The sequence below is a fragment of the Thalia democratica genome, chromosome 5 (assembly GCF_965202585.1).
Source record: "Thalia democratica chromosome 5, ktThaDemo2.hap1.1, whole genome shotgun sequence".
Classification (NCBI taxonomy): domain Eukaryota; kingdom Metazoa; phylum Chordata; class Thaliacea; order Salpida; family Salpidae; genus Thalia; species Thalia democratica.
In genome coordinates, this window is record NC_139169.1 from 69,072,528 (window position 1) to 69,097,958 (window position 25,431).

At 25.4% G+C, this 25,431-nt stretch overlaps 6 non-coding genes across 6 annotated transcripts; 2 read left to right on the forward strand and 4 right to left on the reverse strand.

Annotated features, from left to right (window-relative positions):
- Window positions 1-805: 805 nt before the first annotated feature.
- On the reverse strand, window positions 806-877 carry Trnag-ucc (transfer RNA glycine (anticodon UCC)). The gene has a single exon. It is a non-coding gene; the product is annotated as a tRNA-Gly (tRNA).
- An 18,117-nt stretch (window positions 878-18,994) lies between these two features.
- On the forward strand, window positions 18,995-19,066 carry Trnag-ucc (transfer RNA glycine (anticodon UCC)). Its single transcript has one exon. It is a non-coding gene; the product is annotated as a tRNA-Gly (tRNA).
- Window positions 19,067-21,303: 2,237 nt separating this feature from the next.
- Trnav-aac (transfer RNA valine (anticodon AAC)) lies at window positions 21,304-21,376 on the reverse strand. The gene has a single exon. It is a non-coding gene; the product is annotated as a tRNA-Val (tRNA).
- Window positions 21,377-22,351: 975 nt separating this feature from the next.
- Window positions 22,352-22,424, forward strand: Trnar-acg (transfer RNA arginine (anticodon ACG)). The gene has a single exon. It is a non-coding gene; the product is annotated as a tRNA-Arg (tRNA).
- Window positions 22,425-22,787: 363 nt separating this feature from the next.
- On the reverse strand, window positions 22,788-22,860 carry Trnar-ccu (transfer RNA arginine (anticodon CCU)). The gene has a single exon. It is a non-coding gene; the product is annotated as a tRNA-Arg (tRNA).
- Window positions 22,861-24,226: 1,366 nt separating this feature from the next.
- On the reverse strand, window positions 24,227-24,298 carry Trnae-uuc (transfer RNA glutamic acid (anticodon UUC)). The gene has a single exon. It is a non-coding gene; the product is annotated as a tRNA-Glu (tRNA).
- Window positions 24,299-25,431: the final 1,133 nt, after the last annotated feature.

Here is a 25,431-nt window from a genome sequence, read left to right on the forward strand (position 1 = left end):
GAAAATTTACATTGAATTATTTTGTTAACTGCAGTTTTTGTTAAATTGTAAAAAAAAGTTTTAGCTGACTTGGTCAACTTTTATTATTAACCATATAGTTAACAGTAAAGTCATAGTTATAGACTTAACTGCTTATTTTATAAAACCAGAATTGTGTTTTTTATGAACTATAACCAATATATTATTTTGTGGTGATTTTATGCACAGTACTGTTGAACAGCCTATAGTTGAAGTCTGCAATTTATTAAATTTTGTTCGAACATAACAATAGTTAGTCATCACAGTTAGCCATAGGGTGGGCAACTTACGGCCCGCGGGTTGGATCCGGTCCGCAGAGTGGTAATTACAAGACCGTCAAAAGTAAAATGATACTCGCAAAGGCGTTAATTTGGCCCGCAAAACCAAGCTTTTGTATTTACATTGCATATATTTTGATTTAATGTTAAAGCTCAAAAGCTGGCTAAACTACATATGGTGTAACATACTAACTCAACCTTGAAAACGTTAATCTTTGTAAAAATTAAAGGTTGAAGCGGAAATTGTTTTAGTTAAAACAATAAAATTTAAATTTCTTTATAAGTAAAGAAAAGTTTAGGGTATGTTAAGAAGTTTTTTTTTTACTTTTTTTACATTGTAGAATAAAGTAAATTAGCTTTACTTAAGATAACTATAAGCTTTGAAAAAATAAGCAATACTTGCTGCTTCCAATTTTTAATTAATTTATAAAAGAAACTAAGGCTTAACTTGAGTTTTTGAATAAAATAGAGTTTTAATTTAGATAATGTTTGAAAAACTTAAAAAAATATGCGTCGACCGGGAATCGAACCCGGAACTAGTGCTTGGAAGGCACCAATGCTAACCGTTACACCATCGACGCTTGTTATACACTCCAACAAATTTAGTTTTTAACCTTATTTCTAAAAACAACCCATGTGTAAAGCAGTAAACACTACGTAAAACCAGCAGTAAAGCTTAGCATTTAGCAGTATATCTGGAAATAACTTTGTGCTCTTTAATCTATATTTACAATTTAAGTAGCTTTCTTTCAATATTTTAAACAAGTTTTATCTTTGTTAAAGTAATATTAAAACTTCAAAACTTAAATTACTCAAAATACAGGTTTTGTGCATGCTTTTTAATTTTTGTAACTATAATTTTCTTAAAGTTAAAAGTTTTTTTTTTTAATCATCCAAGCAACATTTTCAAATTTTCGTAGCTATTACAAGCAGAAAATTACTTAAATTTACAATATTCAAGTCACAATAAAATTTAGCTTGATTAAAATGCATCTTAACTTAAGCCCACTTATTACTATTAACCTCATTCTTACTTAAGCAATGTTTACTTTGAAAATCAACTAGAAGAAAGTAGAAAGCTACATACGATTTTTTTTTTACTTTTATTATTTGTGTTGTTCTTTGATTTTTAAATTTAACTAGAATTTAAACTTTGCCAAAAATTCAAACTTAGTACCATAATTTAACTTGTTTTGTTTTTAGGTAAAAAATTATTTAAACCATAAGCTTTCATATAAAGCATTTGAGCGGGATTTTAAATTTTAATACCGATTAAAAGCACAACATTGTTCAAATTTTCAATAATTACGTCACAATTAAAATAAGCTACACCAAATTCAATTAAATTTTAAGCTCACTTCATTAATTACACTTTTGCTTAAGCAATGTTTACTCTGTAAATTATCTAGAAGAAAAAAGAAAGCTACATACAGCTTTGATTATTATTATTATTGTTGTTATATTGATTTTAAAACTTAGCTAAAAATTTAAACTTCTACTAAAACTCAGTCTTAATATTAAAATTTGATTTGTTTAGTTTCTTAAGTAAAAATTTTTAGTAATAATTTGGTTTTATTTAATTTAATTGTTTAAATGCTATTTTCCATGACTGTCACATATATTTTTTTGATTTATTTAAGCACTGACGAGGTCTTTGACCAAAACTTAGTTTGTAAAATAAATTTTTGAAAGAATAAATATATTACTTCTCCTCCAGCAGTTGAGATCTCTCTATTTGTTGAAGTAATATTAAACTTATATTGTTTTAAAGTAGTAAGTACTCGATATAATGCTAGAATTTAGAATGTATTGCAGATATTACAAACTTTATTACTTTTCTTTATATTGATAAAAGTATGTTAAGGATAAGTTAAAGCTAAAAATTAGCTTTTTTTGTGAAAAAAACCAAAAATACCTAACATCTAACTAAGTTGAAAAAAGTTAGTATTACAGTTACTTTTTTTTTGTTCATCAACTGATTGTTCGTTTCTTTAAATTTTGTAGATAAACATATAGCACTTAAAAGTTTGTTTAATAGTTAACCTTTTAAATATTACAAGCTATTTTTTTAAATAACATTACAAGATCTTTTTTATTTAGTTATTTCAGCAAAGAGTGTTTTTTCAGCTTAATACTAAATATCAAGTAATAAACAATATGAATATTTAAATAATAAAAATATCAGTATAATGATCAGTACATTCAATTTAAGTAGAAGAAAAAATCTCTTTATAGTTTTTATCAAAGTTCCGGTTTAAAGTATAACTTAACAAACTTTTGTAAAAATCTTATAGGAATATTAATTGTTATTACGTCACCTGATTACCAGCAGCAAAAGAAAACGTCACAATGCAAACTAAAGTTCAAGTATCAATTCCGAATAATGATCATAATTTAGAAAAAATAAATAAATAAGGAAACGTTATCAAAAGACTTGGGGTATAAATGTTTATACTAATATGTAATTTTCTGTAAACAAACATTCTAGAATTCTAGTAAAATCAACTAACATAAAAAATCAGTTTAAAAAAAAAATCTGACTTAATCTTTAAGTTTTTTATATTATACTTGTTTTTTCTAACAATATCTTGTAAAATCATTCTAGATCATTTTACCACAGTCTTTTGTTTCAAGAACAATTTTTAGCATAAATAGTTTATATTGTAACTTGTTTTAAATTAAACAATTTAAATGTCTCGACCTAAATGTCTTTAAGGAGATTTTTATCTAATATTTATTTTAACAGTTTATTACTAACAAAACATTGTTCCATCCTATACTTGCATATAAGAGATCCTTAGTTGTTGTAAACAGGTCTTATTCAAATAGATTCTATTTGTATAAAATCTGTTTACAACAACTGAGGATCTTCTATTCGCAATTATAGGAGTGAAACATTGTTTTGTTAGTAATAAACTGTTAAAATAAATATTTGGTAAATAATCTAAATACAAACAATTGTTTTAATTACTTGTTACAGGTCGCAACTGTTTCTTTATCAGCTCTTTTGTTTTTTGCTGGTATACTCGAGCTTTGTGTACGGCCCTGTTCTTTTCCGTATTTCAACGACTGGGAAAAACCAAATTATGAACAGTGTCCCGACTATGTTGGACAAAGTATTTGGTCCTCTTTGTTCGTTAGTTTTCTTTTGTCATTTTTATTAAGTCAAGTTTTTGTAATTTCCTGTATGGGTTTATTAAAAGGTGTAAAACAAAGTATTGTTTTTAATGTTTTAAATTTCTTTTGTTATAAAATGTTATAACGTTATGCAGTAAAAGTTAAGATAAATTAAGTTTATAATATATTTTAAAGTTTCCTACCAACCTTTTTAAATTACCACTAAAAGTTTTTTTTCAGCCTCTAATTGCTGGAACTTAAGGAATTAGTGCCAGTAAAAACGCAAAGAACCAGACAAAAGTAAGAGCTTTTCATTTTAAAGATATTTTTATTTTATTTTCTATATAGTAAGACTTTTTGTAGATTTGCATGCTAGTAGATACAATATAATCATCTAAAGCTCATTTTAAAAAACGTTCTTTTTTATTCAGATTACAACTTCGTGACCAAAGTTATTTTTAGTAAATTGTTTTTTTTTTCACTAAGTTTCAATACTATTATTAACCCAGTTAAGCAAATAAGTACAACCGTTGCAAGAGTTAATAAAAAATCAATGTTTTATGCAAAAATGATTTTATTTTGTAATAAAATGTTGTTTTAAGTAAGACCTAGCAGTAAAGTTTTATAAATTAACAGTCTCGTTTATGTAATGAAACAATTTTGTTTAAGTGTGTAATAGCTTTGTAAATGCATTTATCGTTATATAAAATTCATGATAAAAATATTGTTAAATGGATTTAATACTATAGATAAGTTTAGTCATGGGTTTTAGCATTGTTGGAGCAGTATTTTCATTTGTACCTGTATTAATGGAAATTTTTCATCTCAGAAATATTTCGGTAAGTAGTTCGTTTTTAAATTTGAAATTACAAGTTGTACACTAATTTAACGATTAGAAACATAAACATTTTTTTCAATATACAAGAAAACTCAAATAGTTCAAGTTCAAATACTTTGATGTTTAAACCAACTTTTGTATTTTACAATTTAAGTTCAAATGTACAATAAAAGCATATACATTATTTTCAATCAAGTTTTCAGCTAGGTATATCTTTTTAATAACTTTTTAATAATTAAGCTAAAATAAATAAGTTATACTTAATAGATTTTATAAAAAAAATATATACTTGTAGTTTAAATAATTTAATTTTGTAAGATTACGAAAACACTTATCGTTCAAAAGTACACTTCGTGCATATACATTTACCTTTGCTTCAAAATTCAAAATTTATTAACATAAAATTAAAAAAAAAGAAATTTCTTAATGCTTCTTTCGTTAAATCTTTGTAATTAAAAAAAGAAGTCATACTTTAAATACTAAAAAATAATGTCTAAATACGTTATTTGTATCAAAAGAGTAGAAACCAAATTACTTATCTTTTTTAACAGTACTACGACAGCAGTGGATTTATAGCACTTCAGCTGATAATACTACTAGTGGCTTTTGCAAATTTTGTCTTATTGATTATCACCGCATGTTACAGTTGTTGTCTCAGTTACTGTTGCTGCAGAGATGTGAGTTTTTTAATACTTAATAGTTTACATATACCACAGATGTTCTTGTGTCAAAACTTTATTTCAACTAACAGATTTTATTTAGTTGAAATAAACTAACCGTTAGTTGAAATAAAGTTTTGACACAAGAACATCTGTGGTATATATTCCGATAAGCTTAGCTCATCAGGATCTCCAGGATTTAACGCCTTTTAACGTTACATCTTATAGTTTACATATATTTATTCTTTCAAGACTTTATTATGCAAACTAAGTTTTGGTCATGACCTCGTCAGTGCTTAAATAAAAAATATAAAAAGATATGTAACAGTCATGGAAAGTAATATTTACACAATTAATTAAAAACAAAATTTATTAAGTTTGACAAGTAATTTTCAGTTAATGAGGCGTTTATAAATCAAATTTGATATACTTATTCTATATTCTTAGTAAAAGGTTTTAAAATATAAAGGTAGTTAATTGTTATAAAAATTCTCACATTAAAACTTAATTAACAATAAGTTTATATGCTTTATGTTAACTTTCAGTAGTTTGTTTATTAAACTTTAGTTAACTTAGGTTTAAAAGAATACCTATGCATTTTACAGGTTACCCTACAAAATCAACAAGTTACTTATGCATCAAATCAACTAGTCCCTACAGCTGGTTAGTTATTCAGTTTAAACTTCTTAATTAAAACTATCCTTTAAAATCGCAAGTAATACAAAAAGCTATAAGACAGTTTATTTATGATATATAATAAATTAAGTTCATATTCATAAGAAAACTTGGTTCAAAATGAGTTTTCGAGAATATTAAAACACAGTAAAAATAAAAAAAACTTTAGATAACGTTTTTTAATTGATAATAGTTTTACAAATAATAAAAACAATACTAATGAAAAAAGTTGAAATCAACTTTTTATTTGCAGCAACAAACTACAATCAGCCTCAGTAAAGAGAAATCGTCAAAAAAAAGTTAAACAAACCACACTCCGACTTCAAATGCAAAAAAGTAATTCTTACTTACTCTTTACGCCTACCTAGTAGTTATTATTCTTTTGACAGTTTGTTTATGTGCCAAGCACATAAAACGTTTCCTTAAATTTATTTATAACTTTGTTTAGTTAGAATGCGTACATTTTACTCAAAATTGAACTTTAATAATTTTTAAACTTCTTTAAGTAGTTTTTTTTAGTATACAGTGTGTAGTATACATTATAAAAACTTTGTTTTTGTTAAAAAAAACTAACGATGTAAAAGTAAACCTTCGCAAATTAAAATACAATACTTCTATTCCAAGTTGAATTGATGTTCGGTTTTGTTTAATGATTTTTTTTTGTAATTTAATTGCGTAAGTGATTTTTATTTTCAGAACATAAAATATGTGTTTCTAAGTAAAAAAACTGATTATTTGGTCTTAATAGAAAGCATTACTTTTAATTCTTTACTATTAAAAAGGAAAAACAAGTGTTCTACTTTTTTTTTATTAAACACAAATTCTGTCTGTGATGTTACTAACTATTTGTATCAATAAAACTTACTAAAAAATATTTCTAAAGATTTATTTGTGTGGAAAATTTTTCAGCTTACTTTAAAATAGTTTTTAGTAGATTTGAATAAAATGTATAAAGAGTTTAGTTTACTACTAAAACTTTATTGTCCATGGATACATCTTACAAAAAAAAATTTAATGCTTTGTTTTACTTATAATTTTTAAATGAGTAAAAAAAGTTATCTGTACAGTGATACAATGAATTTTTAAAAATATATATTTTCTAATTGTTTTTTTTTATAACATAAATCTTACATAGCTTGGAAAAATTTCTGATAGTCAACAAATTCGTTAACTCTTTATAAATGAATTTAGTTTTAGTTATTGTATAATTTATGTTAGTATACAATTAATACCTTTTTGTGTTGTAGAAAAGCTAAAAAAAAATAACATAATTAGTAGTTAAATAATTAAAAAAAAACTTAAATTTTGGTAGTTTATTATTCTTTTACACGGCTGCACTTAAAAGGAAAAATGTTTAAGTTATATTATACCAGCTTAAATTTATCAAACGTTGAAAAAGCTGAAAACTTCCTGTTACCTGAGTTTAAAAAAAATCTATTAAATAAGTTTAACCTAGTCTGAGATTTTAAAGTTTTTAAACTAGCCTGTTTGTTTGGCAACCTAGGTTTTAAATAAAGTTCACAGAATAAAGAAATAACGAAGTTTATTAACAGTAAATAGTTATAAATATGTTACAAAAATAAATATTATAAGTCAGCTTGAACGGACGTTATGTTTCTTAAATATTTTTAACAAAAGGATAAAAACTTTTCAAGCCATTAATGGAATATAAAAATTTAGTTTTTATTGAGCATTAAAGCAGTTTTTTATCTGGAATATAAATATTGCATTTAACATGAGTAAATGTGAAAAATAAGAGCTATAAGAACTTAAAAAATAGTTAGGATTTAATGCAAGAAACGAAAAAAAAAATAAATTGCTTAAGTCTGTTTCAACAACACATAGTTATCTTCAGTAACTACAGACTGAACAGAAAACAATTGTTAAGCCAAGTTATAAAGTAGCAAAAGTAATTAAGTAATTACTAAAATAGCTATCCCGTATAGAACTGAAAACTATTTTAAAGAATTTGAGATAAACATAGTAAAACACTTTTGTTTATTTCTTCAATGACAACAAGAAGTCGTGTTTAGGAAATGTTGGAAGATTATAAAGCTGCATAAATCAACTCAGGCCTTTAATCAATCTCTTAAGATGAGAGCACTGATACAATAAACATTGCTCATCTGAGAATTTTTATTACAGGTGTTTTTACTAATTTCTAAGTTCCAATGCAAAGTACAACAATAGGTAAAGAGATTTTAAAAGCAAAGGTGCAATGGACCAAAATATAGTTTTTTAAAGTACAATTTGTTTGCTTTTATTTTTAGTATAAAATTAAGTAAAAGGTAAAAAAAAACTGTCTTAGACAATAAAGCAACATTAAAATGGTTCTCCTATGCTAATTCAAGTATGGTTTATCTTTAAAGAATTTATTTGGTATATTTTTTGTGTCAAATCGGAATTTATTTACTTGACATGTAAAAATTGTTTAAAATTTCAGGTTTTTTCAAAAATTATCAAATTCAAGAATTTTCTAGATTATTTAAGCACAAATTGTAAAATTACAAGCTTTTCCAGCATGTTTTTGGCAACATTGATTGTTCACACTTGTATATGAACAATCAATATAAATAATATTGCAAACTGAACAAGCTGCAAGACTTAAAAAATAACATATAAAATAATTTAAACACACACTGTGAATTGAACAAAACATACATCGTAAGTTTAATTTGCCACTCTTTAAAGCAAAAAAGCTAGCCTGAGTGACTAAAACGACTAGCCTGATTTTTAGTATACAAAAACAGTTTAAGCCAAAAACTAAAAAATAATAAATTGGCCTGCGATTTGAAGTCTTCAAACAGTCAATGTTTGAGTGTGTACCATGTTTAGTTGTTTATTTACTTCAATTTAAGCTATTTCGATTAACAATGTACAAGTTTAATAAATTTACCATCCCTAAATCTAGTTTGTGTTAAATAGGTAGTTCTGAATACAGCAACTGTGTATATTAGTATGCAACGGATTAAAATTAAGCAAATTAGCCAAAAAACATTATTTGAAAAATAAAAATGTATACCTAACAAAAAATATTTTAATTTATGTCATATTTACTATTTTAAATGTGTCGATACACATTTGGATGTTACATATAGAAAGAATAATGTTAAAAAATTATGCACAATATAAACTTAATCAAATTTAAGTATTAAATAAAATATACAAAGGGTTGACAATGCCAATTCGATCATCAGATCACAATCTTTCAGTAGACTGAGAACGGTTTCGTCCTTATTAAGACTCATCAGACAGTCATGTTTCTTTTAAGAGGAATCTCATGTTCAAATAATGATAATTATAGTAAAACGTGCATGGGTCATGTCTTACATAAAAACAGCTTAGATAAAAAAGCGTTGACCATTTGAAATAGTCATAATTAAGTGTATTAAATTAAGCTTTTTTTTGCTACAAAGACAGTTAGAAAATTGAATGTCTTTGAAATTTACGATCGGGCATATTTGTTTATATTTGTTAAAACATTATTAATTCGGAAAAAAAATAACGACCCTTAATAACACAGCAAGGTAAGAATAAAAAAAAATTCTGGCTAAAACATCGGTTTCAGAAAAATTTCTAAAAACAAACACTTTTTTCTAAGGGGCCAACTCAAAAAATAAAACCAAATCCAATGGATTTTTTTTAATTTCAGGCAAAGGAGATTTCTCTAATCCTAGTTAGCTGTAAAGATAAGGAAAATAATTCGATATGAAGTTTGAAAATTTTAAAAAATTGCAAAAAATTCTGATCGAGCTAAGTTAACGCTCGTTTTTAAAGATAATAACTTGCTGTTGTAAGAAGAAAGTTATTATGAAACTGATAATAAATACTCTGATTGAATCCTAATCTGTCTTTTAAACATTTTTAAGTTAAAGCAGCAAAATATTTTAATTGTTTTGAAACAGGGACTTAAAACAAAATTAATCAGTTTAAACCATTTTACTGAAAAAATTTAATTTAAAACTTATTTTTGCTCAGCGGGCCACATTTACATGCTCGCAGGGCCGCAGTTGGACCGCGGGCCGCAGTTTGCCGACCCCTGGCTTAGTATTTTTGACCAGGGGGTTTGTGATTTTCGAAAGTTCTTAAACTCTTAATAAATTAATAATGTAAAAAGTCTTGTGTCTTGCAATAAAATGGTATTAAATTAAACGTTATAGATCAGTTTTAAACAAGAAAATAACTAAACCGGGTATTACTCACTTACAAAAAATTTTGACTAGTTATTCTATTTAATAATGTATAAGTATTTATGAAACCTGTAATTTTGCTGTAGTTTATAATTTCAATACATAACTGTTTATATATATCTTATTACTTATTTTTTTATTGTATACTTAGTTGTTTAACACTAATTTTTATTTATTTCGCACAGTTTTTTCATAAAAAATGACTGATAAAAAGTCGAAACAGTTCTTTTTAACAGGTTTTTGTAAAATTATATGTTTTTTATAACTTATATTAAGAAGTATATTATCACTTAACTTAAGTTTTTATTAACCTTAAGTATTAAAGAAGGTACAGTTTTACTCGTAGCAAAGCTACTAACAAAAGCAAGTTGGAACTTTTTACGGTTTCATAATAAGCTTTTTTAAGTTTTGCTTTCAGCTTTGTTGAGATTGAAAAAAACATTAATTGTTGAAGTATTACTACAAAATATTTATTTTTTCTTTTTTTCTTAAAGCCTAGTATAAAAAATTTTGAAAACTCTTTTGCTAAATTTAAATTATTCAAAATCATTAACATATAATTTCACTGTTGTGTAATTTCTTGTTTAAGTTTTTTTTATCTTGTATTCAAGCGAGTTTCCTTAATACACGTGTATGTTACAATAGATTTACTCTATTAATAGGAAGATTGTTTTTCGAAAATTTTTCTCCTTTTTTGATACAGCTTAAAGTTAGAAGACTTTTCCACGTAAACACAGTTTTGTTAAACACTTAACTATGAAAGGTTACTACATTCTTAAATTCGGTTTGAAATATATAGAAACATTTCGTTTTAATTTTTGACTATTGAAGGTTTTTGTAAGTATTTTTTAGTAAAGCAAAAACAATTTTAGACAAAATATAATTTAAAAGTATTTAATCTATGTTTAGTCGTTTGTTGGTAAACTATACAAACTAAGCTTTAATTTTGTTTTCAGAAGCAAAATATGTTTTGTTCATTTCTAAAAACTATTTGACTTTTATTTGGTAATTCAGCACTTTCCGATTTAAATAAGTGTTTCTGAATGAATTAAACTTCATAACCTTTTAAGTATCAGAAAAAAACTTTTTCATTTAAAAAGTCGTGTTTATCAGGATTACCGTCAAAATGTATGAAAGTTATTTTGTTAATAAAATTTAATTCTATAATAATAAATGAAAGTAGTTTAAGTTTTTAATCGGTCGGTTAAAAAGCATTAACTATCGGTAATACATTTCAGTTAAAAATATATTTTTGTTTAATTTAAATAAAATTAATGTTTATTATTAAATGCTGTTTTAACTATCTATTCTTATAAAATGTAGTATATGTGAATAAATCTTATATCAGTTTTCTAATAAGTATTTATATTATGATGTCACCTGATTACCAGCAGCAAAACAACGTCACAATGCAACCTCAAGTTCAAGTATCAATTCCAAACAATAATCAGAATTTAGCAAAATCGAGAAAAATAAGAAACGTTATCAAAAAACTTGGGGTACCAATGTTATAACTAGTATTTATATTAAATAGAAAAAAACATCGTAATTTAGCATTATATATAAAAAAAGGAGTTAATATATAGACTTGTAACTATTTTTAACTTAATGAGTTTAGTTATATAACCAAGTAGTTAATGGCTTAAAAATGTATTTTCTTGATAACACTTTAATATAAGTTATTTCATCACATAGGTATAATTTTACTACTCGTTCACAGAAATCAATTGTGGTTTTGTCAGCTCTTTTGTTTATAGCTGGTATAATTGAGGTTTCTTCAAAACACTGTTATACTGATACCTATTATGATTCCGGAAAGCCTTACAAACGGTGTCATCGTACCATTACTATCGGACAGACTATTTGGTGTTCTGTACTTGTGAGTCTTTTATATTTGTATTTTATAATACTTGTTGAATAACAAAACGTTTTATTCTAAGTCATGTTCTAAAAACATCTCTTATAAGTAAGCAAAATTTAATAAGCTAAAATCTTGAGTATATTAAAAGAAACAAAAAGTAATTTTACATATTATAAATTTATTTAAAAATACAAATTCATCTGTTTATATCTATATTTAATGATCTTTTTTACTCATTTAAAAACTAAAAAAAAAAATCTTTTTAGCCTCTGACTGCTGGAATTTTAGGAATTGTTGCAGGTAAAAGTGCAAAAAATCAAACAAAAGTAAATTTTTATATTTATACAAGACTAATTAACTTTGAGTGTAATTTATTTTTTGTTATGCTTTTTTCAAGCTTACTTTAAAAAACACTTTGAATTACTAAATGTTCACTAATGTTTTTAATAAAACTGACTATTTTACTTTTAGTACTTGTAAATATACATTTATAAACGATTTTGTTTAAGAACTTCAAAACTTTTTTTATTGCATTAAAGTTTCTTTGTTTCAACATAAAATTTTAAACATGAAAAGTTGAAATAGGAATGTATTTAAATTTAAATCAGTTTAAAACAGTTTTGAACTATATACAAAATAGTAAGTAAAAATTAGCAGAAAGGTTTAAAAAATAATAAATTTTGTTTATAAAACAATTGAAATAAATGATGCTAATTTAAAAAAAGGTTTAAAAACAATTTAAAGTTATTTATGGTTTTAACTATTTATACTAAAGTTTTCATTTAAAACAAAAATATATACAAAAGTTTATAAGCTGAAAAACTACTTTCATACTATAGATAAACCTAGTTTTGGGTTTCAGCATCGTTGGAGCAGTATTTTCATGTCTACTTGTATTGATGGAACCTTTTTTTCTCACAATTAATTCTTGGGTAAGTAACTTTCGCTTGTTTTTTAACTTTATGAGTTGTACATTAGGTCTTTTAAACAAAAAGAGCACACTTACTCTTGCTTTAAGAGATACAAGTAAATTAAAATCTTGACCATAAATATGTTGCTACAGATATTTTACTTTTAGTATGATTAGATAAAAAAAACGGACTTTTTTATTAGAGGGTTTAAAAAAAGTTTTATTGTTGGAAGTTAAAAAGTTATAAATATCAGTTCTATTTGAATGTACTAGATTGCAATATAACTAAAACATTTTTAATTGGTTTAAAAGTAATTAAACTGTGGTGCATTATGTTATCTGTTTTAAAGTATACTTAGTGCATACAGATTTAAATTGGCTTTGAGGAAAACTTTGTTTGAATAAAATTACTTAAAGTTATATTTTTTTAATATATTCATTATAATGTCGTAAAGTACTAAACTTATAATTACAAAACAAAAATAAATGTTCAATTGATCTTTAAAAAGAGATTTAAAACAAAACTTCAATTTTTACAGCATTCTGATTCCGTTTGGCTTCTCCCAGTACAGGTGATAATATCACTTGTGGCTTTTGCAAACCTTGTATTGTTGATTATCAACGCAAGTTACAGTTGCTGCCTTAACAAGTATTGCTGCAGAAGTATGGTGAGTTTTTTGCATTTAAGTTAGTTAAATATTGATTACTACAAGTTTTACTTACGGTGTTTCAGAATTTAATACATTCTGTTTGCACTGTTTTTATATTTGTTACGGCTAGCGTTAAAAAATGGATAAAATATTTTTGTGTTTAGAATAAAAATTATTTCAAATTTTAACAGTGTTTATCACCTTTAAATTTTTATAAAACATTAGGTTAAATTAAACAAAGTCTTCTTAGTTAACTTAAGCTTTATTACTTCGTATTAAATACTTGCAAAAACCAACAAAAACTTAAAAACTATCAACGGGTTAGAAATTCGGTGCAAAAAGGGTCATGAAAGACCTTTGTTTTTTTACAGGATAATGTTCAAACTCAACAAGTAGTTTATGTACCTTATCCAACTCAAAAAGCTCCTACAGTTGGTATGTTCTGTTGTTAAGTTTATATATAAACGTAGTTATACTTCTTTATTTTTCAAATGCTAAAAATTATCATTTTTGAAATAAACAAAACATACCGTACTACTTAAGAAATTCAAATTAGTTTTCTTTTAATTGGAGTTGTTATGTTCATCGAATAATGTTTTTTCTACTAGCACAAACTAAAAAAAACAAACAATTTCAAAATTTTTTTAATCTTTATATTAATTTGCAGCACCAGTTTACAGTCAACTTCCTAATCAACTTCAGTAAAGGGGATTAACAAAATTAACACTCTGATGTAAATGTAAATACTAAACATCTATACTACCAATCACTTTCTAATTTGCTTATGTGTTTAATGCTTTATGTTTTAATAAATTTACTAAATAATACAAAATTACTAAATACAAAGGCTTTTTTTTTATTTAAATGTTGTTATAATTAAATTTACTCGTTTGTATTAATTAAATTATTTTTGTTTGAAACTGACATTTAGAAATAGCTTGTTAGCAAAAACAGTTTTAGTACTTGATTTTCTAAATACTTAAAATATCTAGTTATTTTACAGTAAAACTTTACGTATTTAAATGTATTTATTTATCTGCATTATTATATCTTTTCTCAATTTTATTTAAAATTATTATAGTATGGTAGCTGGACTTCGGAAATGTCTTTTTGTGATTTAATCTAAAATGTCAATACAAGATTGTTTTTAACGTTTGCAAGGAAAGATTTACATTTAATCTAAAGTATTCAAAAAACAAATATTGAAATTATAAATAAAGTAAAATTTACAAGTTTTATTATTTTTTGATAAAAAAATTGCAGTTTTGTTATGTTGTTAACAACTTTAAACGATTAAGCTTAATTACTTAAATTTAATTTATGAATTGTATGGTGAACTGTCTCATATGTTTGAAAATTTGTTCTGAATGTAAAAAAAATAGTTTGTGGAAGAAAGTATTAGAAAAAATTAGGTTAAAAGTTGTTGTTGGTGCATAAACTATACAAACTTAACAAAAACTGTTTGCTTTGTTTACAAAATATTTTTTTAAACTTTATTTACTTAGGTTTTGTAACTCTACTTTAAATCTATAAAAAAATTTCTGATGCTAGTTATTACTATAATTTTCGATAAATAATATTTACTTTAGGTAATGTATGTATTATTTTGGTAAATTGTTTATATATTTTAGAATTATGTATCATACTTTCTATTTTACTAAAATAAAGTATTCAATATTTAAGCATGCTTTATTTTTTTGATTATATAGTTTTTCATTCAAATGATAAAACTTTTGAATGTTATCGTCTAGTTTTAGTATTTAAGTATCAGTCTTATCAACAAAAGAGTTTACTACTGATATTTAATAGTGAAATATACTATGGTATATAAATTTTAAGCTTTTTTACTAAACTACATCATTTATCTTTAAGCTAAATATAGTATTTTTAATTAATTTCTTCAATCGTTATGAGTATATCATTATATGGAAAACTATTGCAAAGTCATTTAGTACCTAAGTTATTATGGCGACAAATAAAATAACAACTTAGGTTAAAATATTTTGAGCTTTAGTGAGAATATTCTTAACAGATACTTTACAATAAAAACAAAAAGATTTTTTTTAAAGTTTATAGAGTATTTTCAAAGAAACGAGATGTGTACCAAATAAACATCAGCTTCGATAAAACATACCAGTCAAAAAGTTAGTTGTAGTGGTTTTGATCTTAAACTTTCTTAACACTTAAACTTACGATGGTTATGAACAATTTTTAACTGTAACAGCCGTAGTTTACAGAAAATTTTGTTGAAACACTATTTGAAAATTAAAAAATAATACTGTAGTGTGAAGTTTTTTTTTCTAGTAATAGATTGTATTTTAATAAATTTATTAAAGTTTAAAGTTGTTTTATGCTTATATTACTATTTTCTTAGTTTTTTACTTATACAAACTTAATTTGTACAAACAATAATTCTTGAATAAAACGTAGTTTTTCACACTTTTTTAAACCTTTCAGAGTTTTAGAATTAACTTTACAAGCTGTTTACTTTTAATTTAGCTCAAGAGTAACAATCAAAAATCTAAACTTGCATCTAAGTAGAAAAATAACTAATTTATTGATGCACAAAATCGTTTTAAAAACAATATCTCACTATTATAGTAAACAACATTAATGAGATTCTCAGTTATAATAAAAATCTTATTCAAACATATTTTTACAAGTCTTAACTTTCCCTTGCAATATAGTCGAACATCAATTTAAAAAACCAAGTTTACTTTCGAACTGAAAAACAATTGTCTAATTTACTTTTTCTAAAACAAAGAATAAAAAACACACAACATTTGTATTTTTTTAATTAGGTCGATAACCGAAAAACGATTTTAATCGCGACCATTTTGTGCGTGCATTTTTAATTTTTACTTCTTCTTCTAAGCAAGGTACATTTTCGTCAAGTTTCATTTTGACAGACTTTTTCTGAAAATTAATTTTTTTTTTTAAGTTTACTTAAACTTATATATGATACAAACTAATATGAAAAAATAATAAACTGTCTTTAAACAATTCAGTGTAAAATATTTTTAAGATAAATAGTTTTAAATAAGCAACGACTTGACATTATACTTTTTACTTTTTTAGGTTAATCAAATTAAACTGTTTATGTACTTATTACTTACAGTATTTTAATTTAAACGATGTACGTCAAATATATTAGCTAAAGTTTGTTTTTACTAGTAATACTTGTAATTGTCAACTAATTATAAAAATATACTATTAAACCTTTTTATTTTTACTCAAGCCTTTTCTCTGAACAGATTCAGTTTGCTCTCTGTTTCTTTCAACTAACTCTTTACCGAACACAACTTCGTTCAAACACATCCCAGCTGCAAGCAAATTTACAAAATAATCACAACTAAAACTAAAACTTCACATTGCTTTTACCTTGGTCGCTTTCAGCTAAGGTGTCCACTTGGGTAACTGTGTATTTTGCAACGCAGTTTTCATTCTTTACTTCTCCAAGGTCGCCGATGCTTTGAATGATTTGAACTTTTGAACCTTTTCTTTTATCAAGCAACTGTTTTCGAAACATTTACACTGAATTTATTTAGGTTTAATAATGGAAAATAAATCCAAACTGTTAAAATTTTTTTTTAAAAATAACTTTTTTTTTGTTGTAAAAGTAAAGTCGTTTCTATATAATAATGAAAACATATTTGAAACAATTTCTAATAGTAATAACAATAATAATCAACTTACTAAAGTTATGTTTCGTCTTTTCTACTTGTCTCACTTTGTGCATCTATGTTTTCCTTAGTATCTAAAGAATAGCGAAATTTAATAATATATTTAAAAAGTCTTTGAAGATCATTGGTTCTCCAAGTTTTCAGTGTTTTCAAAAGTGAGCAATATGGCCCCCTTAGGGGTCAAAGGGGGAGCCATGAGGGTATAACTTGAAACTTACACAAGATATTCTGGAGTTAAAGGTTAAGAGCAAAACAAAAGGTTTTAGGTGTATTTATAGGTAAATTTTTGAGAAATTTAGTCGGAAGGGGCAATAGCTTTTAAAACTCAAACAGGGGCCATATGAAAAAAAGTTTTGGAAACCCTGGTATAGAAATTAGTAAACATATCAAAAATACCATATAATTTTGTAATTATTAATAAAAATTGCAAGTTTGTAAAGAATTAAGAAACAACTTGAGACCCTGATCAGCGAAAATATTTTAATTAAACGTCATAATTCAATTTTAAACAAGCAGTTAACTAAACCGGGTAATACCGGCTCACCAAAATTTTTGACTAGTAATATGTATTTTTCTTTTAACAATGTGTGAATATTTATGAAACCTGTAACTTTACTGTAGTTTATAATTTAAATACATAACTCATTATATATAGCTTATTATTTAATTTATTTTGTATATTTAATTTTTTTGATACTAATTTTTAGTAATTTTGTTCAGTTATTCATTTGAAAAACTGATGAAAAGTCTAAACATCGTCGTTCAAACTAAATAATACTGTACAAGACAGGATGTATTCACAAAAAAAGCTAATGTTTAGCTTTAACTTATCCTTAACATACTTTTATCAATATAAAGAAAAGTAATAAAGTTTGTAAAATCTGCAATACATTCTAAATTCTAGCATTATATCGAGTACTAACAACTTTAAAACAATATAAGTTTAATATTACTTCAACAAATAGAGAGATCTCAACTGCTGGAGGAGAAGTAATATATTTATTCCTTCAAAAATTTATTTTACAAACTAAGTTTTGGTCAAAGACCTCGTCAGTGCTTAAATAAATCAAAAAAATATATTTGACAGTCATGGAAAATAGCATTTAACAATTAAATTAAATAAAACCAAATTATTACTGAAAATTTTTACTTAAGAAACTAAACAAATCAAATTTTAATATTAAGACTGAGTTTTAGTAGAAGTTTAAATTTTTAGCTAAGTTTTAAAATCAATATAACAACAATAATAATAATAATCAAAGCTGTATGTAGCTTTCTTTTTTCTTCTAGATAATTTACAGAGTAAACATTGCTTAAGCAAAAGTGTAATTAATGAAGTGAGCTTAAAATTTAATTGAATTTGGTGTAGCTTATTTTGGTGGTGACGTAATTATTGAAAATTTGAACAATCTTGTGCTTTTAATCGGTATTAAAATTTAAAATCCCGCTCAAATGCTTTATATGAAAGCTTATAGTTGAAATAATTTTTTTACCTAAAAACAAAACAAGTTAAATTATGGTACTAAGTTTGAATTTTTGGCAAAGTTTAAATTCTAGTTAAATTTAAAAATCAAAGAACAACACAAACAATAAAAGTAAAAAAAAATCGTTTGTAGCTTTCTACTTTCTTCTAGTTGATTTTCAAAGTAAACATTGCTTAAGTAAGAATGAGGTTAATAGTAATAAGTGGGCTTAAGTTAAGATGCATTTTAATCAAGCTAAATTTTATTGTGACTTGAATATTGTAAATTTAAGTAATTTTCTGCTTGTAATAGCTACGAAAATTTGAAAATGTTGCTTGGATGATTAAAAAAAAAAAACTTTTAACTTTAAGAAAATTATAGTTACAAAATTTAAAAAGCATGCACAAAACCTGTATTTTGAGTAATTTAAGTTTTGAAGTTTTAATATTACTTTAACAAAGATAAAACTTGTTTAAAATATTTAAAGAAAGCTACTTAAATTGTAAATATAGATTAAAGAGCACAAAGTTATTTCCAGATATACTGCTAAATGCTAAGCTTTACTGCTGGTTTTACGTAGTGTTTACTGCTTTACACATGGGTTGTTTTTAGAAATAAGTTTAAAAACTAAATTTGTTGAAGTGTATAACAAGCGTCGATGGTGTAACGGTTAGCATTGGTGCCTTCCAAGCACTAGTTCCGGGTTCGACTCCCGGTCGACGCATTTTTATTTAAGTTTTTCAAACATTATCTAAATCAAAACTCTATTTTATTCAAAAACTCAAGTTAAGCTTTAGTTTCTTTTTTAGATTAATTAAAAATTGGAAGCAGCAAGTATTGCTTATTTTTTCAAAGCTTATAGTTATCTTAAGTAAAGCTAATTTACTTTATTCTACAAGGTAAAAAAAGTAAAAAAAAAACTTCTTAACATACCCTAAACTTTTCTTTACTTATAAAGAAATTTAAATTTTATTGTTTTAACTAAAACAATTTCCGCTTCAACCTTTATTTTTTACAAAGATTAACGTTTTCAAGGTTGAGTTAGTATGTTACACCATATGTAGTTTAGCCAGCTTTTGAGCTTTAACAACTAACGTTAAATCAAAATATATGCAATGTAAATACAAAAGCTTGGTTTTGCGGGCCAAATTAACGCCTTTGCGGGTATCATTTTACTTTTGACGGTCTCATAATTACCACTCTGCGGACCGGATCCAACCCGCGGGCCGTAAGTTGCCCACCCTATGGCTAACTGTGATGACTAACTATTGTTATGTTCGAACAAAATTTAATAAATTGCAGACTTCAACTATAGGCTGTTCAACACTACTGTGCATAAAATCACCACAAAATAATATATTGGTTATAGTTCATAAAAAACACAATTCTGGTTTTATAAAATAAGCAGTTAAGTCTATAACTATGACTTTACTGTTAACTATATGGTTAATAATAAAAGTTGACCATGTCAGCTAAAACTTTTTTTTACAATTTAACAAAAACTGCAGTTAACAAAATAATTCAATGTAAATTTTCAATAAAATAATATCAGTTAGACGCTTTATCTTGTATGTTTACAAAAATAGAGCTCCATGTACTAGCTATAGCAGTAGTCTTTACATTTTGTAGAATTAGAAAAGAAAAAGAAAATTTGTAAAATTGTTCAATTTACTTTTCAGCGTGACGTATTTTATAACTTTTTTGTGTAATTTTTTAATAACAAAACAATGACAAAACATTAAATCATGGGCAAATTTAATTGCAGCAATTCTACCCACAAAATAGTGCCCATAAAATAGTACCCATAAAAAGTTCTACCCCTAGTTATTAAATGCTGATTTGATTACGCGTAAAAACTATTTGTGACGTAATGCACAAAAAAAAATATTCGATTGATTTAATTGATTTCCAACATTTAATAATCTCAGCTGACTCAGTTTAGTTTTGTTTTTCTCACATGTTTTAGTAAACTTTATACAACCACAAGAAAAATACTAGCTTTATGTATTATTGTAGGCATTAAAGTTTTGCAATTTTGTAAAGCTTAAATCTTTATTTAGAAAATTATTTTTTCTGAAAGCTTTTTTTTAAGATTTAAAAACAGCTTTTACATCTTATTTAAAAATATTGTTTAAAAAAAAATCAACACATTCCTATGTTTTTTTAAAAATCTTCAACTTTATTTTAGTATACTGGTTTCAACTTCAATCGACATTTACTTTTTTTTGTGTAAGTATTTCAAAATTTTTGTTTATATTTTTATATAACTAGAAAGTACATCAAATAATATTAACTTTTGGTATAAGTCTTGGGTTTTGAAAATAAAAAATACATAAATGTTTTTCTTTGGAATAAAACTATATTTTCCTGCATAATGGGCAAAAAATTAAAACCTTTTTTTTTAAACTTATAATGCGATGGTGGACTTTTTAAGAAAATATAAGCATTGAACAAGTAATATTTGCAGCTATACTAAGCACATAAGTAAAAAATAATTTATAACCTTCACAAACCGATTTAAAATAGATGCATTGTTGGTTCAGTGGTAGAATTCTCGCCTGCCACGCGGGAGGCCCGGGTTCGATTTCCGTACAATGCATTTTTGTCTGAAAATTGGTTTAATGCTTAAGATTCATTAATCAGAAATAAAAACTGTTGTAACATTTTTTTATTCACCAAGATATTTTACTTACTTTTATAATGCTTCTACACAAATAATAGAAAAAATATATAAAACTCACCATTTTAAGATTTATAGCTTAAAAACATTTGATTACATTTAATGGCAAAATAAAATTATTGACTTCTCATACGTGAATATATGTAAATAGTTAAAGTTTGATAAAACTTGTTTTTTCAGTAATCAATAAAAAAGAAAAAATAGATGGTAGTTAGGTTATCTTAGTTGTATAATATGTGTGTTTTGGCAGTTTAATCATTATTTATTTTTTCAATGAAAAATGTTTCCGCCCGGGCTCGAACCGGGGACCTTTCGCGTGTTAGGCGAACGTGATAACCGCTACACTACGGAAACATGTCTTATATGCAGCTAATTGCGTTTATATACTGATATTAAACCGACAAGAGCTTCTATATAGTATTTTACAGCACACTTAAACCAGAATATAACTTTATCTTAGCATCAAATTAACGTAGCTTTTATTTGATACTTTGCATTCTGTTTTTACAAATGCATTTTGTATATATACTATAAAAAACACGTGTAGGTTTATACTACGAAATTCTATCTTGAAACCCACAACCTTTTAATAACAAAGTTTTTTAAAATTCAAACTTAAATCTTTATCAAACTTTTATAACTTTCTTCATTTTTCTAAGTACCTTTTAAAAAGTAAGTATTTATATGTAACTTACCTGTAAAATCTAATTATATCTATAAATCTAGTTCTCTAATTTTTATAAACTATATTTTGTTTTTAATTGTAGTTGGAATTCGTTAAAACGTATAACGACTTATACTTCACAGTATAAGTGAAATAAATAAATTTTAAAAATACATACTTAGTTGTAACTCTTAAAATTTTATTTTTTGCTCTGTATATTCTATATACACAAGACGAAAATAATTTAAAATACTAACAGAAAGCAATTTTTTCGGCGTAAATTGTTATCAAGATTGCTGTACAAACTAATAGTCAAGTTTGACGTAGCAATTAAAATTTGACTGTTGGTAATAAAATTTATGATAAAGTATAAGTTTTAAATATCAAAATATTAAAATTTTAGAATAACTTTTTTTCTAGTAAAGTGAAATTAAAGCAACCGAAAAGAGTTCATTAAAAATTTTCCGAGCCAATAAGACTTACAGCTGAACTTGAAAGCTAGCAGCGATATAATCTCAGTCAACAGCCAATTACCATTGTGACGTAACCATTTAGCCGAATTTATTTGCATTGCGCTGCATAGTTGAGAAATGTTTGAAGTGAATATTTCACGCGCGCATCAAATCTTAACATTTATAATTGCTAATACGAGCCCACAATAGACCGGCCGCGTGGCCCAATGGATAAGGCGTCCGGCTACGAACCGGAAGATTTTGGGTTCGAGTCCCATCGTGGTCATTTTTTAAAGGTGGTTATTGCACTGAAATATTAGTATTATGTAAATCGTTTGAATTTTGATTGGATAAATTATTTCAATACTTATGTACCATATACTTAAGACTTCTATTAAAATTGTTAAGGTAGTTTGTTTTCAGTTAGAATTTGCGAAAAATGATGTTAGTTTAATTTTTCAGCATACATTTTTCAATAACTTATTATTTACAATAACAAGATAGTCCTCTATATAAGAACGATATAAACAATTGTTTTAAAGCAGTTTTTTCAGGTGATATATTTATTAAAGTATAAACAAATCCTTAGTATGCTCATTTGTTATTAATAGTTAATAAATTATGTGTAATTTCAAATTACATTACAAAAAGACCACGCCGGGACTCGAACCCGGAATCTTCTGATTAGGAGTCAGACGCCTTATCCATTAGGCCACGCAGTCGGTTATTCGTAACCAAATTATATGATTTATAAAGGTAATATTTTTTTGTTGCCTGTCTGCCTGATGTAGAATTTATAACAACAGCCTAAGGCAAGACCTGAACAAACGGAACAAACGGTGTTTTTTATAGACTAAACCAAAGAAATTGAGCTAAAAAATAAAGAAGCTAAACTACTTAATTTGGCTACTTTTCTTATCACTGTTAAAGATAAGATAACACACTTATGTCTTCAAGATTAGCTCATAGATTTAGAAATAAACTGAGGCCAGCATATATAAAATTACAAATTTATTGTTAATTTTTAATAACTTTTTCAACAAACTAAAATGTCGTTGTTATGATTTAGGTGCCTTGTAATGGATAACAATTTTCAATTTATTTATTTTGATATAAATGTTTTTCAACAACAGTAGAGAAATCTTTAAACAAAATTATAAAGAACTCCCCATCGGGAAATCGAACCCCGGTCGCCCGCGTGACAGGCGGGAATACTCACCACTATACTAACGAGGACTTGTCAAGATACGACCTTATGCGTTTATAAACCTACAATGCTTACAAACATCACTTTGGTTTAAGCATACTTGTTGACAATCAAAAACTTTTGAGCTTTATACCTTGAAATTTGTACTGACAGTATTAAAACAGTTAACAACTTTTTAATAAAACCTAGATATTTATTCTGTTTTTAAAGTTACTTATGGTGATTAATTTGTTTGTACTAATACAAATTAAATAAAACTTTGTCCAAAACTTTGTTTTAAAAAGAGGTAAGGAAATTGGACCACAAAAATATGTAATCAACTGAAAATTCCGAATACAAGTTTGTTAAGTTTTATTAAAAACTAAGTCCAAAAAGTTTTATTAAGATTACTTATTAAAATAAAATTAGTATAACTTTTTAAAAGTCATAAGCCATGTTTTTATAAACAAACAATACTTTTCATTTACTTTTTTGTTTAGTTTGAGAAATGCCGTCTTTTTGTATTTATATAATATTTAAAAAATATATAAAACTTTTATTTACGTAAACACTATAAAAAAATTGTATAGTGTTTATAAAGCAGTTTTTTTATTTTATTGATATTTCCGAAGGTCGGAATTTTTCTCACTGAAACCTGGAAAAAAATAGAAAATTTAGTTCTCACTTGTACTATTGCTTAAATAATTTTTTACAATTAACTTTTATATAATATGTATTTTTTTTTTTTAACTAGTGAATTTAAGTACCTATTTTCATTTTTTATTACTCTAATTTCATTGATATTTAACATTCTTCATAAAAAGTGCTGTAACCAGGATTCGAACCTGGGTTGTCGCGGCCACAACGTGAAGTACTAACCACTATACGATTACAGCCAAATGTTCCTACACCGGGAATCGAACCCGGGCCGCCTGGGTGAAAGCCAGGAATCCTAACCACTAGACCATGTAGGACTTGTACGTATGACGCTTATTGCAACTTTATTCTACAAATAAATGCATAGTGACGTAATAATAACTACATTCATTGCAATTAAGAAATGCGTCGATTAGAACTTTATGTACAGTAACCTCTCGCTTATTTACGCACATTGTGTCCACAGAAAAAATGCGTAAATATATGAGAGATCGTAAAGATACGAGAGGTACCAAATATACTTACTATAATGGCTGTTCTTTAATATTGTTTCTATTTAAAGAAGACTGGGGACTTTCCCACTTTTAACAATTTGCTTACTTTATTTCTAAATATGAAAACAAAAGATAAAACTATACATATATAAAAAATTAAAATATTTATATTAATAGAAAATAATAATACTTTAAAAGAAATTTACTAATTTTGAGAAAAAGTAGATTTTTAAGAAATAGAAAATTAGTGATATGTTTACTAAAAAAATCATTGAGATTTGTGATTAGTGCAAGATATATATTTATTAAGTATCACTGCTACTTTTTCCTAGGAAGTTTCATTAGATTTCTTTTTTAGATGTCTATTAATATATAGGGCAAGAGTGCTGTATTATTTATTTGTGTTTTAAACTCTCATTAATTCATTATACTTTCATTATTTAACACAGTCATATTTCTTTCAGAATTTTAATTTAATCTCTTTTGTTAACACCATTCTGATATACTAAGGTATAACTAAATGTTTATCAATTAGTGAAGGAACATAAGTCTAAAGATATAGAGAGGTGAGGTAGCATTCAAAACATTTTTTAAATTAAAAATATACAAAAAACCTAATTTTTGCAATACTGAAAAAAAAAAGAATTATTTTTTAAAAACTCTAAAATGCGTAACTAAACAAGAGTGCGTAAGGTCACGAGTGCGTAAAGATGCGAGAGGTTACTGTATGTGAAACATTCTAATAGTTATATATTGTTGAATGTATTGTGAGTTGGTTTTTAATTTCTCTGTTCGTTAAAAAAAAACACTGCTAAATACTTCTTTTACAACCTTTTCGTTTTTTGTTGGTTTTTAATCAATATTTCATCATCGAAAGTTCTACTTTTGAATAATTTTAAAATAACAACTTTTTGATCCGTAACTAAACTAAAATTAAAAGTTTAGACGATTGGCTT